Genomic DNA, 17,145 nt, shown 5'->3' with positions numbered 1-17,145 from the left:
TAAATTTAGTAAAAATATATAGAAATATATGAGGTGATATTGTTCGTTTCATAAATATTACTTTGACACTCTTCCACCATTAGGTAAAATTTAAATATAATAAATAAAAATTTCAAATTAAAAGAATAATTTTATTAAATGAAATAAATTTATGCAAGTGATATATTTCAATTAAGATGTGTAATTTTATATACTGATTCAGTAAAAATTCGTGGAATCATATTATTCATTTGTGTGAATAATGCTTGCATATACCCCTTTCTACCTTTTTTTAAAAATTAATAATTTTACTTGCTGCCTAAGTTGGGACGACTTTTGTTCTTTCTTTTCTTTGGCCACTAATGATTTTTTTTTTTCCTTTTTTCTTCCCCTTCTATTGTCACGGCTTTTATTTCCTTTCTTTTTTTCTTTATTTTTGCCCGTGACTTATGTTCTTTAGGCCATACTTTAGTCTTTTGACGCTAATGACAACACTTGTGGTGAAGGCACCCGGGTTACTCAACCCAAAAACGTCGTATTTCGGTCTTTTGACGCGGATGACAACACTTGTGGTGAAGGCACCTGGTTACTCAACCAAAAAACGTTTTACCTAAAGTGCTTCGTATACTCATGGATCTAGTCACCGTTTTACGTGAATAACAATATTTGTGATGAAGTTACCCAGTTACTAAGTGACCTAAACCAGTGGACTAGATGTAGTCTTCTTTTTTCTTGCTATTCTTTCTTCCTTTTTTTTTTTTTTTTAACAAAACCCAACTTTACATTCACGCGTTGGCAAATATCAACTCAAGCACTTCATCAAAAAAAAAAAAAAAAAAGGGAACAACTCAAAACCGGTGGCATTAAGTAAATATGATTTCACAATAACTCCTATGATTGAGTGGAAGTAGAGACATTCCAACTCTATTTCAAAGCAATTCAAAATGCATGAAATTAGGCTTCAACTACTCCACATTTACTCAAAGCAACAATCACATAATGCAAGTGCACATTCATGTCTCAATCTTATGCTTCCTAACTCACATTTATTCGTCAAATTACCAACTATCATTCTCGATAAACTCAAAAAATAAAGTAGTAGTTTGATAATATAATAGAAGACAAATGAAAACTTAAAATGGTGGAATTCTTTACATTTGAAATAGTTTGTTGGGTCCTTCAAATGAAAATTGGATGAGTACTTCCATGTTATTTTAATTGAACCAAGAGTCTAACCCCAAAATGCTAAACAAACATAATGACATTCCGACAATCAAATATGTCTCACAAAACGTGGTATACCATAAAGGGCAAGACATATTGTTTACTTGGATGAGATCACACTGAAGTACATATAAACAAAAAAGGATAAGAAACAACCACAATAGTAAATCAATTGGAAAACCACTGAAAAACCATCCAAGGAATATTTTTCAAAAGAACAAACTTGCTAGATCTAAAGAAAAGTACCTTGGCACTATGGTACAAATGATGAATATCAAGATATCAAGATTTCAAGATAACAATACATGCACATAAAAGGAAATATGTCTAATGAATAAAATGAAAAGTGGAAGCCAAGAAAACTTTTTACCACCATTATCACTTTGCAAAGACTTTTTTACTTTCTTTAATCATCATCTGTTTCGTTGTTTCCAAAGTCCCAGCCACCAACACAGCTGTATCATTCCTCCTCGTTGCCACCTCATACATATTCCCTTGGTAGCTACCATGCATGAAGACAAATAGATAAGGTCCTCAACTTAAACTACTATATGTTCATAAGAGGAATTATTGTATTGTGTGTCATTCAGTCATTGGGGAATTTGAATAAATAAATTACAAACAAGGTTTACTTCTAAAGCCTTGATGATTCCCTCAAGCTCTATCGCCTTCTGCGACCATTCCTCCGAACTTCCCTTATACAAGTCCACAAGCTTGCTCACATATTTAGTCGAAGAACATTCAAATACAAACCAACTTCAAATGCATAGACATGGCAACATGTATGCATGTAAAAGATAAGATAAATCACTAATGCTTAAAAAAGATAAGTTAGAAGGCCATCATATTACTAAGAAGAATATGAAATATAAACACACACACCCCAAACAACAGACAAACAAAAGAAAAGCGAGAGACTTTTAAACAAGACCTTTGAGTTTTGTTATGCTTTATTATGATGATCGCCATACTTTACACAAAATCACAGAATAGGTCAGGTCAAACCTTACTCAAGCATTAAATCATGAAGTCACCACTACAAGGTGTAGATAAAGAAACAAAAACAACGATAAAAGAAGGATATTGATATGTCAAGGTCAGAAACCCTGAGCAAGTTGCAAAAACAAATGAATTAAAAAAGATATAAATAATAGAATTTTGTACTAATTTCTTGAAACAATTCTCCCTCTTACTTAACTTATTTAAAAGAGACAGAGGTCAGCCTCACTATTCAAGGGGCTATAGGTCTTTATTTATAGAATATAATAATTAAATATCAAAATACCAATTAAGTATATAAAATTCAAATTTAAATATCTATATTAATATGTATGGCCCAAAAACACTTGGCCTAAGAGAAGATTCAAACCCCAAATCAGGCACACTAGCCCATGATGAGGATAGCTTGTTGGAAGACTACCCAGCTCGGCCCAAGAGGGAAGCCTAGTTTAAGGATTACCATACTACGGGCTTACCGTCCAAGCCTAGCCTAGGAGAAGGGAGGCGCCCCCAAAGCTTAGGACTCCTTGACTTAGAAGAACTCTTAATAGAGTAGGAGTCATCTCCCAAGCAAAAACATGTTGATCAAGCTAAGGATAAGATGGAATCGTGCCTTACCTATGGGTTTCTTGCCCTTTTCCTCGGGATACAGGTAAGGTGTTGAGTCCCCACGAAGGGGGACGCCTTCTCTATAAATACAGACAGCATCCCCCATTGGGGACACCTTCTAGAATCTGAAAACTGCTTTGCCCTTCTTGCTGCAACTCTCGATCCGCATTGGACCATGCTAAAATCGCACGCATCAATTGGCACCGTTTGTGGGAGTTAGAGTAAAATACATGAGTTACCATGGAAACCCCCAGCCACCCTAACAAGCAAAGGGCCTTGAGAGATACCCAACAACAATCAACTTTTGTAGGTCGCTGTAGGAGCCTCCCCAGCCCCAATTGGAGGAGGATCTGCGAGATTTGCCACGTCGATACCACCCCCAGAGTAGTGGACCCTTTGGTTAATCCTCCAAGACGAAGCACTTCTTGAAACACCACTTAAGGAGAGCTTTTACTAGCTTTGTTGGGTGCAATTCAACAAGTGGTCGCAGCAGCAATTCGGGAGCAGATGATAGTGCTGGTTCCTGCCCGCTCAGCCCCTGTTTAGAAGTAAACATCCCTGAAGAGGAGTAGAAGGAGGCCTACTGGAAGGAGACATCCCTATATCCAGGACCCCACTGATTGAGAGCTGATTGAGAGACAAGAGCTCCCTCCAGTGGCTCCCTAGGAGGTCCCCAGGCAATGGTGGCACAACTGGAATGCCTCCAAAAGGGTCTCTAAGATGTACAACACCAGATAGTAAGGCCCCCAAAGACGAGCAGCAGGGTGTTCCCTTCACGACATATTGGTGGAGGACGAACTCCCAGTGAATTGTCATACGCCCGCTATTGCTGAGTATGATGGGACGACTGACCCTCAAGAGCATTTCTCACATTTTGAGAATGTGGTTCTTTTGCATAGGTACATGGACGGAATCAACTATTGTGTTTTTGTCACCATCTTCGCCAGAGGCGCACAAGAAAGTTTCAATCAATTACCCGTTGGAGCAACAAGAAGTTTTCAAGAATTCTAGTCTCTCTTTCTGCACTAATTCGCTAGCAGTCGGAAGTTTTGGAAGATGGATCTCAGTCTTTTTGCCATACGCTAAAAAGACAATGAACTATTGAACGAGTATCTGCAAAGATTCAATGCTGCAGCTTTGGAGATGCTCTCCACCACTCAAGAGGTGAAGGTTAGTGCTTTCTCACAAGGACTCCTAGATGGAGACTTCTTCAAGTCCCTAGCTAAAAACCTATTTCCAAGTTCGACGCCCTCCTGGACCATGCAGCAAAGTATATCAACATGGAGTACACCTAAGCTGCCAAGAAAAAGAGTCATGGGGAGAAGAGGAAAGAAGTTTAGGAGGAGGCCCCCTTCAAGAAGCCTCGGACTAATTTTCGGGACAAGAAGGCACCCTTCGAAAGGGTCAGTGCAGTTTACACCCCCTTAACGGTTCCTATAACCCAAGCCCTCATAGTAGTCGAAGAAAAAAGCTTGCTAGCTCGCCCCCGATCATGAAGAGAGCAGCCTCAACATCCTGAGTCTGACAAATTCTATCCTTTTCATAATGATTACGGCAACACCACTAAAGAGTGCTGACATCTAAAGAATGAGACTGAGAGGCTCATCCAAAATGAATATCTGCAAGAGTACATTTGTTGGAAAAAGGCCCAAGGAGCAGGACCGTACCGTAAACAACAATCAACCCCCTTGCCTACAGATAAGAAGGCAAACGACTGGAAATGGGTGTACAAAGTCAAGTTGAGGGCTGATGGTAGCATCAATTAGTATAAGGTGTGTTTGGTTGCGAAAGATTTGAATCAGGTAGAAGGTGTGGACTACACTGAAAGTTTTTCTCCGGTGGCCAAAGCGGTGACTATAAAGATATTTTTTGCTATAACTACTGCCCATAGTTGGCCAATTCAACAGTTGGAAATAAATGACATGTTTCTGCAAGGGCATCATGATGAAGATGTTTACATGACTCCGCAAGAAGGGTATGCAGTAGCTCCTAGATGGTATGTAAATTGGAAAGGTCACTGTATGGTTTAAAGTAGGTCTCACGTCAATGGAATATTGAGTTTACACAAAAGCTTCAGGACTATGGGTTTACACAGTCAGCACATGATTATTGTTTGTTCCCCAAGCACACGAAGTTTGGTCTCCTGGCTCTACTCATTTATGTGGATGACATATTATTGTCTGGTCCTTGTTTATTTGATATTCATGCGGTGAAGGAATATCTACATGACTTATTCACCATTAAGGATTTGGGATATGCACGTTACTTCCTTGGCCGCAAGATTACTCATAGTTCGTTTGGCACTTTTGTGCTTCAAACTAAATACATCCATGATATCATCAAAAACACTGGTTTACTTCATTCCAAAGTTGTCCCTACGCCCTTTCCTCAAGGGCTCAAACTTGCAGTTGATTGTGGTGCTTTAATGTAACGTCCTAATGCATATCGCAAACTCGTTGCCAGGCTGTTGTACTTGAACTTCACTAGACCTAATATGTCCTATTGTGTTTAGCAGCTAAGCCAATTTCTCAGCCACCCTTGTGAAGATCATTGGACTACCACCCTTCATGTCGTCAAGTATCTAAAAGAATGCCCTTCTCAGGGTCTGTTTCTTCCTTCCTCCAACACTTTTGAGCTACGTGGTTATTGTGACTTTGATTGGGCAATGTGCACTGACTCCAGACACTCCCTAACTGGCTTCTGCATTTTTCTTGGTCCAGCACTTATATCCTAGAAAAAGAAGAAGCAGTCAACCGTTTCCTGTTGGACAGCAGAGCACAGAATGTCATAGCATGGTTGCTCTTGTATGTGCACTTCGCTAGGTCTCTTATATTCTGACTGGTTTTGGAATCTCTTTATCTTTTCCTATTTCCCTATTCTGCGACAACAAAGCCGCCTTACATATCACGGCAAACCTGGTTTTTCACGAGCGTACGAAACATATTGAACTGGACTGCCACCTCCTATGCTTATAAGGAAGGGTTCATTGCACCCTCCTATGTTGGAAGTGATGATGTTTTTACAAAGATACTTCCTCTTAAACTTTTCAGTTCATTAGTATCCAAGTTGGGACTAGGGGGACTGGTTTCTCTTGCCCCAGTCCCACTTGTGGGGGGCTGTTGAATATTCACGTGCAGAAACAGCCATGAAACCTCCTACAGATGATTGCAGTTACAACGTTATGATGATGGACAAGGGGTAGCTCAACTTGAAGCAACAGGGAAACTTGTGTTTCCTCTTTACGCATTTTTTTTGTCTTACGATTTTGTTAGTCAAGTTGTTAGCAGTGTTGTTTATTATGTTTTTAATTGTCCACGTTAATTAATTTATTAATTAGAATTAGCTGAGAATTAATTATGCCTATGGCGGTGTTTAGACTCTGTATTTAAAGGGATTTTCCCTTCATTTTCACATTATTAAAAACACAAATTTCCATAAACTCATGGATTCTCTCTCAATTTTCCTCTCAATTGTTACCTACATCATTTTGATCTGTTTCAACACGCTCTCTCTCTCTATATAGATTATTGATTCCAACATACACGAGTTCTTTATGAAAAATAAATTTTATTAAATTATGCTAAAATATGTTTTTGTGTGCACGCATAGATATTTAATGAATTTATCCTCCAACTTTTCAAAACTTTTATTCGTAAATAAAAAAAGTTCGAAAAAAAGATATTTCAATACTGGCTTTTTTATTAAAATAATTAAAAATAAAATAAACAATTCTACTTTTTCAATTATAACAAAAACAAAATAAGTCATGGATAAATTGCATATTTATTTATTTTTTAAAATAAAATTGCTCAATCAACGACTTTGATCCATGGATAGAGTCCACGACTCTTTTTTTTTATAAAAAAAATACACTCAAACTATCCACTACACTTTTTTTATTTTTTTAATTTTAGATTAAATAATAATATAAATATTAATTTATTAATTTTAAATTATTTATTAATCAATAATTATAACCAATTAAGTATGTGATACCCCCTAAACTTTTCATGAACTAAGCCTACAAGCAACGCACATCAGCCCAGTTGGCTACGAGCCCAGCTAACCATCAGTAGGGAGATAAGGCCCACAAGCTTACCTCCTACATTATCTTATACTAAACTAGCAGGCCCAAGAACAAGTCAATTTTCAACCAGACACATCATCAAACAACTAGACAAACACATTACATAGCTTGTCAACATATCAAGACACGTCAACCTAATATATAATATTAAGTATCTTAATATTTATATTTATAACAAAATTATGATTAATACATATTTAATTTACTATAATTATTGCTTAACAAATAATTTATAACAAATTCATTAATATCATATTATTAATTAATCTAAAATCAGATAAAAAAAGGTGTCGTGGACTCTATCCAAGTGTCGAATTCACGGATAGATTCCACAGCAATTTTTTTAAAAATAAAATAAAATAGGAATAAATTACACTCTCATCCCCTTAAATTTAGTGTAATTATACGTAAATTTCATATAATTTGAGAAATTACATCTTGCACCCCTGAAGTTTGCTTCTGTCTAATAAATAAGTCCCTCCGTTAGTCAAAATTCACCAAACTTGCTAATATTAACAAAAAGAAAATCAGAAAAAAAATCTATATTAAACCCCAGTTGACTTATTACAAACTTACTGCAAGTCAAATAATATTTTTATGATTAAATCACTCTCGTACATCTTTACGCCTTAATGCATGTGAAGATGTATATCTTCATTATTATAAGGGTAGTTTAGTCCACTTGCAATAAATCAGTAACTAGTCTTTCGAGGATAAATATTAATTTTGGTGGAATGGTATGTGTTCTAGAATTGCACCCTACATTGTGTCTAATTTGGTTTTTAATTTTTAAGTTATTTGTGACTAATAAAGTATTATAAAAGTTGAATATAATTTTGAATAAATAAAAACGAACAAAGGGAGAATAAATAATTAAATAAAACTATTCGCATTGGACAGGATAAATTATAAAAAAACAAAAAAACAAAATTACTTGAACTCTGATTATATTTAGCTACATTTTCAAATTTGAATTTTTGGGGAAAAAAAAAATAAAGAATCATGCCGATGGTGTTTAATTTAGGGGTTTAATACAATTTACCTTTCTGTAATATTATAAATGAGCAAATTATTCTTTCCATTAAAAAAAATAATAGCAATTTACCTCCCCGTAAAAACACAAGATGGTAAATTCCTGTATTTTTAAAAATACAGAGATGTTATTTACTATTTTTTTTCTTTCCATAGGGAGATAATTTGTTCATTTGCAATATCAAAATGGTGTTGTTTGCACTTTTCCCCTAACTTAGTTGTCAAAATTGATATTGCGTAACCAAAATATAATTCAAATACCATCAATGTATGGATGTTGGTCTATTTTAATAGTAGTTATTGGTTAGATATATATTTTTGTGGCGAGCTGAGCAGCTTCCTACCTGCCTTCCTCTATAGCCTAAACTTTCTAACTAGTTGAATTGTAAGGTGGTATAGTTGGATGAATGTTCTATGCACGATTTCTTTGTTGTTTACATTACTATTTATCTGGTGCGTCTGTCTTTCGCTCACCCCATTCACTTTTACATTGGTGAATGTGTATTGATTATTGATGATTGAATTATATAATATAATTATAATTAGTTTCTTTAAATAAAATTTAAAAAAATCAAATTAAAACTCAAGCACAATTAAATTTTCAAATTTTTAAATCATTCTACCCCCTTGATTTGAATTTACCACCAAACAAAAAAATGAGGGTAAATTAAAACGATCTCCTTTGAGATTTGACATAATTGAAAATATTTTTTTATTATTTGAAAACTATGAATATCCCCTAGTGTTTGATGAAATTATGCAATTTTTAGATGGATGTATGAAATTAACAATTATGTCCTTATAGTATTTTTTTTTTCTTTTCTTTAAAAAATAAAAATTTGTAAAGAAATTGGACTATGTGGATGAAAAAATTATAAAAAAAAAAATCCACTCAACCAATAAAATAATTAAAAAAATATTAAAAAGGAATAAAAATACTAAACCTTCAACGTCGCGTGGGGGCAGAGCAGGCAAAGGTTGGGAGAATACTTCAACAGGGTTCTGATGGAAATACAAATGCAGAAAGTCCAAAATTTCTCAATTTCCTGAATTTTTCAAGTTTGAACTAAGAAGTTATACATTAGTATTCAATTGTATACATGGGTATCATAACATGAAGCACCAACCAAAAATCCAAAATAAGCAATATTCGAAATTTCTCATTTATTTTATGGAACATAAATATTAGGAAGATTCTCTTAATCTGGCTATACTGGTTGGCAGAAAGCAATGTCCGAGCATGACGGAAACTAGCTTCTATCTTTAACTCCATGTCTACACCACTTAAACAAGAGGCCAAAACACCAAGCTCATCACAGAATTGCTGAGCAAGTTTTAAGAGTCCCCTGGGGAAGTCAAAAACCAAAGACACAGTGAGCTATCTCTATGAAGTATGTACCCTTTGGATAATAGATAGGGTAATTACATCCGAACCCCCTAGGTTTGCGTTAATTATAAATGCATCCATGTTATATTAAAAATTACAATTACCCTAACGTGAAGTTTATTTTGTCTTACATGTAACTCACCCACTAGGGTTCCATCTAGTGACCGGTCACATATCTAAAGTCATCTTTGAGTCGATGGATAGAGAAGGAGACAAGGATGAACTCAGCTAGCGATAATGGTCAGAATGTGAGGGAATTGGTAAGAAATAGGAGAAACAAGAGTGAGGGTTTGTTCGGAAGAACATCAGTCTGACGGTATTTGAGCACCAATTCTTGAGTTGATATGTCATTAAGAGTTGTTTTATCTTTTCAAAGATATGTTTTCTTTTCAATTTTCCTTTTCTAGCAGATATAATTTACTATACTAAATATTGAATGTACTGCAAGGTCTGTACCTATGTAAGGCACACTCATGTAGCACCTGCAGCTTCACTAGCAGTATTCTGAACCTTGAAACACACATAAACTTCTTTTCTGCTATTCTCATAGCAGCAAAAGCATCTGTCAATATTGCAAACATAGAATGGAACATATGGAACTAATTTCAAAAGAGTCCGATTAATTTCATTAAATTAAATTAATTTTTATAGAGAATAAAATGATTGGATCATTTATTTAGACCAATCCATTGGGTGGATAACTTAAAACTTAATTAATTGAATTAATTAAAATTTTAAGTTAAGTTAACCATTGGATTAATTTTATTAGGCTTGGCTCAATTTATAAATTGAAAGAGAGATAATAAAAGGCTTGGGTCATTTAATTGGATTAAAGGATATTTTAATGTTAGGCTTATAAATTAAACTATATTTGATTTATAGTCCATTAGACGTAGGCTTGATCTCAATTTTAATTAACCAAGTTTGGTCCATTAAAATACAAGTCTAAGGCATTAGTTAGACCTTGGCTAGCTTAAGGAGGAGTCAAACCCCTCCTTAGATGTGTGTGTTGGCTGAATTGGCTAGGGTTGATTGTAGGAGTCTTGCAAAGACTCCTTGGTATCTTGTGACTAGATCACATATATAACCCTAATAATCTACCCTAGCCGACTAGAAGCTGCAACATACACATTCCACACGAATTTCTCTCTTCTTTTTCCTCTTCGAACTCTCTCAAGATCTTAGAGATTGAAAGAGAAACAAAGGATCAAATGTTAATCAATAACGTTGTTGATTCTTTGCACTTCTATGGAGATTTTGCTAGCACGAAATCTCTAAATTCATTAGTGGTGGTGTCATTCTTGGGAAGATCTCCAAATCGGGATCTCACCTTGAACTGATCCGAAAGCAGAATCTCATGGGTAATTTCATTTATGTTTATGCTTCTTGGTTTCTTATGTTTTTCTATGGCCATTGTTTTATTTGTACACCGAACGCCCGAGAAAGGATCATGGGTACACCCTTGATCGGGATTTAATTGTATGTTGAATCGTATTTTTTTATTTTCTAAGCTTCCGCCTTGCTTCACGGCCGATCCACTCCCTTCAAAATATATTTCCTCACATGCATTAATGTGTGAAGATGTATAAGGGTAATTTAGTCATTAAAAGATTTATTTGACCTGTAATAAATCAGTAATAAGTCAATCAGGGATATATATAGATTTTTATCCAATTTTTCTGTTAAATTTCAGCGGATTCTATGAATTTTAGCTAATAGAGGGACTTACTTAGTAGACGAAAAAAACCTCAAGGGTGTTGGAAGTAATGAAAATTACAAAGGCTCTATGTGTAATTACACCAAATCTTATGGAGGAAAGTGAAATTATCCCTTAATATTATCAATTCATTATTTGGATAAGTTTAAGATTCTTATTTAAAATTTTATTAATATTGGTCCATCATTTAGACAAAATCATTCTTTAAATTTCAATGGTGATCACTTTGCACCTATTGAAATTTAAGTGATTAGTTTTGTTTTATCGATCGACGTATCATGAAGATCCACTAATAAGTTAATTTAGTAATATATATTGTTTGAATTGAATGTAAATTTAAAATTTAAGAATTTTTATTTTTCTAAGCATATTGTAAAAGAGAAAAAGGAAGAAATAGGTCTGAAATTGATAAGACTCAAAATCTATCCAATTCTTTTAGGTATAATTTGGGTAAGACCCTAGGGGTATTTTATAGGATAAGATATGAGTAGTGTATGAAAACATTGCCATGAATACTTTTGGACTTGAGTCTGTTTCGGGTCCAGGTAGAGTGATACCCGTCCATTGACAGGCCTTTGCCCATCTAACTGCTTGTGTGCAAATAAATTGATGATCGTTCTTACATATCATTTTAATGGGAAAAAATGCATTTTACTCCCATGTTATATGATAAATAAGTAAAAAATTTCATGCGAAAAAAAAAATTAAAGCAAAAACAAAATTACTTCCCGTGTTTTGTTATATTTTTCAAAATACAGGGAATAATTTACTAATTCTCTTTTACAAGATTTATTTTACTCATTTTACATATCACAAAGTGGTAAATTGCATTTAACCCATTTGAGTGTGATTGATTCAAATGGCTTATTAATATAAATAGTGAACCTTTTGTAATCACAGATAGAACCTTTCTTGACTTTCGAATGTCCATTTAACTTCATACTCAGACTACATTGATTTGAGCATTAGAGGGAAGTGAAAATTAGCTTCTTTTGTTTTTTTAAGTTTAAATCATATAATATTACATTGAGTTGAAGGTTACAATTCCTTTTTTTTAAAGTTTAAATCATATAATATTATGTAACAGCCAACAACAATTATTAATGATCAACTCACAATTACCATATATAGATAACTACTTATTGTATAAATAGATTAAACACGTACAATGATATTCGAATTTAAAATCCTTACATGTTTAGTTTGCTAATGACACTTTTGAGGTGCAAAATGCCAAAATTTTCATCTTGAGGGCACAAAATGCTATTGAATGTAATTTTGTGGGTGAAAAATGTAAATTAACCAAATCTTAAAAACAAATTGGCAAACAAGCCGTTTATTAAGCATTTAACACCGTGCAAAGAAGTGTTCGATCCTTGGAAAGGTTGAGGCCCAAACATTCACCATTCACTATAGATGTTTTAGGATCAGCTCCTAAATCTCATAAATATTGATATTTGTAATTTGTATCAATATAAAAAAGAAAAGCGGACTCAATTTTTAAATATACAATTATATCCCTAATTTATTTCAAAAATTAATTGTAATTATTTTTTGAACAAAAGTGATTCTATATTTTTTTAACACCACTAATTCCAATGTGGCAGACAGATATCTGCACAGACCAATCAATAGTTCAAGTCACACACTCCCATAATTCATTGTCTCTTCGAAGAACTCCCTTCAACACTAATTTTTAATTTTCACGATAATACATTAAATTAAATTGAAATGTGATTTGTTAGCTCATATATTTTAGTTTTATTTATAATTTTAAAACTTATTTATTATATACAAGACATGCCACAAAAACTATTTACATAATAATTATTTTGTAACTATTATCTCTAGGGCTCTGCTAATGTAATTGATTGCTTCTATTGAAAAAAAAATTATCGGGTAATAAAAACATTGCCACCCTCAGGCTTATATATGGAGGCCCAATATACTCAACTTAGAAAAGGTAGGCCTAATGGGCTTATACCAACAATTTAATGTAACTATTATTTGGGCCTTAGACTAATATTATCAAATAAATACATTATAAATTTTTAAAGCAATAATCAATATACGATTAAAAGCATATTAAAGTGAACGATGAATATAAAAATATTCATGGTTAAGAAATGATTTGGACAATTTTTTTAAACAAATAAATGATTAATATTATAAAATTTAGTATCGTGTTGCAAACCACCATCTGTAAATAAGAAATGACTTTATTTTTTTCGTTAGTATAAATTCTTTTTAAAACGACTCAACCAACTGAGATTTGATTCTTTTTTTTTTGAGTAGTTTTATCATCATTGATGCGCCATTGTTAATGTGGGAAAAAAACCGGTTCCAAGCATCAAAATTGAATAAAAAAGGTACTTGTAATAATATCAAATTTCAAAAAAATTTATTGTAATTTACCCTATTTTCAAATATTGGAGTTGTCAAAATAGTGCAGACCTGAAAATGAAGTTTGTAAAACACATCCGAACAAGAGTTTGTTTTGAGTACCATTTTCAAGAAATATCTGCACGGCAGTACTCCTTGTCCGGCCTCACCAATGTACTTTTGCTATATCCAGCCTAGATGTTTCTTTCCGTCACTTCTTCAATACTCATTTCTGCCTACTCTCAACCTCATCACCACCTTTAATTTTGCTGGAGTTGAAAGGCCAGTTCCAAGTAAAAGCAACAAAAAATTTCTACTAATAACCAAATGAAATTGAAAAGGAACGTGTACACTGTACATCGTCCTATATATTAGATAACGATAATTACATCTACACCCCAGGACCGATGTCTACTTTTACAAACCATTTTTATCTTTTGAAAAATTACTCATATACCTCCTAAAAACGTCAACAACATTACACAAATTACCCCTACTTTTTGAAAAATTACACAACCCTCATAAACATCAACCACATTATACATACTACTCCTCAGAGGAAATTAACATTGAAGGAGCTTCTTGCAATACCTTGCACTGAATATAGAATCCTTACCATCTTCTGAGGAAAATAAGCCATAGTCCCCAGCTCACAAGTAACAGTATGGGAACCAAAGTGTTTATTTCTGCCACAAAACGGGAAGCAAATTCTTACAGGCAAACAACCATAAAGAAACACGAAATCAGGAAACCTAAAAAAAAGGAGAATTTTATTGGTTGTACGTCCAAATGTTCATCCCTTACTAAAGAAAGGCCCCATGTTACAGATCCCATATGTCGGAAGATCCCTAGAAAATTGTCATGGCATGGGAAGACAAATCATAACAATTTGATACAAAGTGCTAAGTCTGGCGGTAAGTAACAGGACTAAATTTTCTATGTACATACACTTGTACATAAGCACAAGGTTTCTCTAGGCTTACTTTCTATTTCCTTGATACAACATATAATGTCTACAGAACATGGAGTCTTCCAGTCCCTATAACAAGCGGAATATGTAAATAGCTGACGTACAAGTAATGTTTCTGCTTTCCCCTCAAGAAGTGGAGTTAAACTGTTGCCTAATCCAAGGAAAATACACCATTGCAATACCTGTAAAATCCATGATAGTTAAAGCATATTGGGAAAAGCCCAGACTTTAAATTTTATTTCCTTGAATGCTTAAGAAACTGAGTTTACAAAGTACCTATTGTTGCAATTACAACCAGGATACACGACAGGTCCATTTTATGAAAAACACTAATAAGGTAATAATTCTTTTCCATTTGTGCTTTAACATTAAAGGCTTAATCATTACATGCAAATATAAACGAATTCGTTATTAACAAATTAAGTAGCTTTTTCACATAACTTTTTGGTCAGTAGCAACAATTAGTGAGTAGCTTTATATCAGTTTGCATTTAGTCTATATTACGGAATCAAACCAATTTTACTTATACATGTTAATCCAGCACACATGTTAAAAAGCTCATCAGTAAAGACTATGAAGTGAATCCAGCATGACTACATTCAGAACAATTTAGCACTTTACCACTTTTTCATGTGTATTTGCTGATGCAAAGTATTCCATATAAGCATTGGTGACCAAGAGAAGACACAAGAATAATAAGTAGAGTTGAGAGGAAAGTAGTCATTCTACTTGGATTTAGACTTCCTATGAATATTTTTTCTAATAATTTTGTGAGAACATTATGTGTAGATTACTCTAAATCCACCTTCAAACGAACTTCATATTAGTTTTCCATTTCTTTGTCTTGATTCAAACAATTCGAAAGCTTTTGTTGGACAGAGAACATTCAATGTTAACTAGTTTTTTTAATGCAGAAGCAGAATCGTTACCTGTCACTGAACTTCTCGACTACATCAGAGGCATAGAGAAGGGTTTTGTTAGCTTTCTCAAGAACCATATAAAGCCCCTTTCCTCTAGTAAGTCGAGCAATAAGCCAAGCATTGTTCTTTGCTCTAATGGACAGTTCTAGATCTTTCTCACAGCCTGAATTGTCTCATTTAGCTCGACTCTTTTCTGAGTCAAACCTCCTCTCGGAGCTTACAAAATGCAATTAAAGATTCCTGCTTGCAAATGATAATACAGAAATAACCAAATTCCAAGGTCATGGCCAATATCATAGACCTAGAAGATAATAGAAACCAGAAATTATTAACATGGCTTTCTCCTATAAGCTAGACAAATACTGAGCACAAAAGCATCCCACAGTAAACTGCACAAGTATAAATTCATAACAACTTTACCACCATTTGGACTACAGACTAAGTTGCAGTGCAGAAGAAAATGAGAATAAGGTTCTAAATTATGCCAAAAAAAGACACATTATCCCAATAGAAGTGGACATAGGCACAAAATGTTGCATTTGTTTTTGTCCGAAGGCAGAACAAACACTTAACTTTTTCTTCTCTTTAGCTTTCTTCCTCACAAGGATCCCTAATCGGAATTACATGGAAAGAGCAATTTGGCTCCAGCTATTTGCATTAGAAATAAGCTGTGTGATGGCGCAAGCATGTCTTTGAAACATCAATGAAAGAGATGTTTGTGTATTCGGAGAGTATCGTAAAAGAGAAACCAAGTGTTCTTTCCATAACTTCAATAAACAGCAAGTGGACAGCGCATAATTTTTGCTCATCCATTACTACATTAGGACTTCACAGGAGCATGAAAGTGAGTGGAGTTCCAGTGGAACCACAATTGCGTATATTTAAAAATCACATCACAATCTCTACCGACAACAATGTGACGGTAGCACTTCACCAGGTTCTTCACATCACAATCTCTACCGACAACAATGTGACGGTAGCACTTCACCAGGTTCTTTCCAGTCCACTACCTTCTCCTACCTCATCAAATTCAAGAACTAATATCCATCAACATAGCTTCAACTTGCAAAGACTTCTATAGAGACCATGACACTCTAAAGACAAAGTCTTCATGGCAAATCACTCATTTATCCAGTTTCAAATCATGCAAATGTCTTAATAGGATTAATAATATTATAATTGCAATTTTCCACAAACAAAGAGATACATGTGCAGCTAACCAGACAGATAAATACTCTAAAGTGTGAGAAAAATGAATGCAATTAGCAGTTACTTAAGCAACATATGAGCCATATAAAAGTAGTTACATAATAAGAGCAGCAAAAAAAAATGTGAATCAATGTGAAGAAAGCTTATTGAACGAACAGGACTGACCTTAGTCAAAGTTGTTACTTTTCCGGGGGGAAGCCCTAGATATGTACCTATCACCATCCATCAGCAAATAACAATATCCACTCACATGATATGCATTTTCACCACCCCAGCCTCTTGATAACTTCTCTTCAACTTTGAACATCTTCAGTGACGCCTGAAATAACCAGAAAATCAAATCATCTAAGAAAGACAAAAGAACACTACATACATATTAACTTTTTATTGACTAAGAGAAAGCAAAATATTACAAAAAAAAATTATTACTGAATTACATAGAAAGTCAATTTTCCAAAAGCACCATTAAAGGGGGACTAGCAATTCTTATATTATCAATTCTGATGTTGATTTATGAAGTACTGCAGGCAAGTACTATCTAGTGGATGCTGGATTTACAAACTACCAATGTTTTCTTGCGCCTTACCGAGGTACTAGATACCACCTAGCCGAGTATAGGGGCCATGGTCG

General features: G+C 34.1%; 1 long non-coding RNA gene and 1 pseudogene across 1 annotated transcript; both read right to left on the bottom strand.

Annotated features, from left to right (window-relative positions):
* Positions 1,431 to 1,960, bottom strand: LOC110012616. Its single transcript, XR_002287836.1, has 2 exons — positions 1,836 to 1,960; positions 1,431 to 1,705 (listed from the first exon to the last, which is right to left on the bottom strand). It is a non-coding gene; the product is annotated as an uncharacterized LOC110012616 (long non-coding RNA).
* LOC105171267 overlaps positions 14,538 to 17,145 on the bottom strand; it is a 62,147-nt pseudogene continuing 59,539 nt past the window's right edge.

This window comes from Sesamum indicum, linkage group LG9 (assembly GCF_000512975.1).
Source record: "Sesamum indicum cultivar Zhongzhi No. 13 linkage group LG9, S_indicum_v1.0, whole genome shotgun sequence".
Taxonomy (NCBI): Eukaryota; Viridiplantae; Streptophyta; class Magnoliopsida; order Lamiales; family Pedaliaceae; genus Sesamum; species Sesamum indicum.
This window is presented reverse-complemented; position numbering and strand designations above follow the sequence as displayed.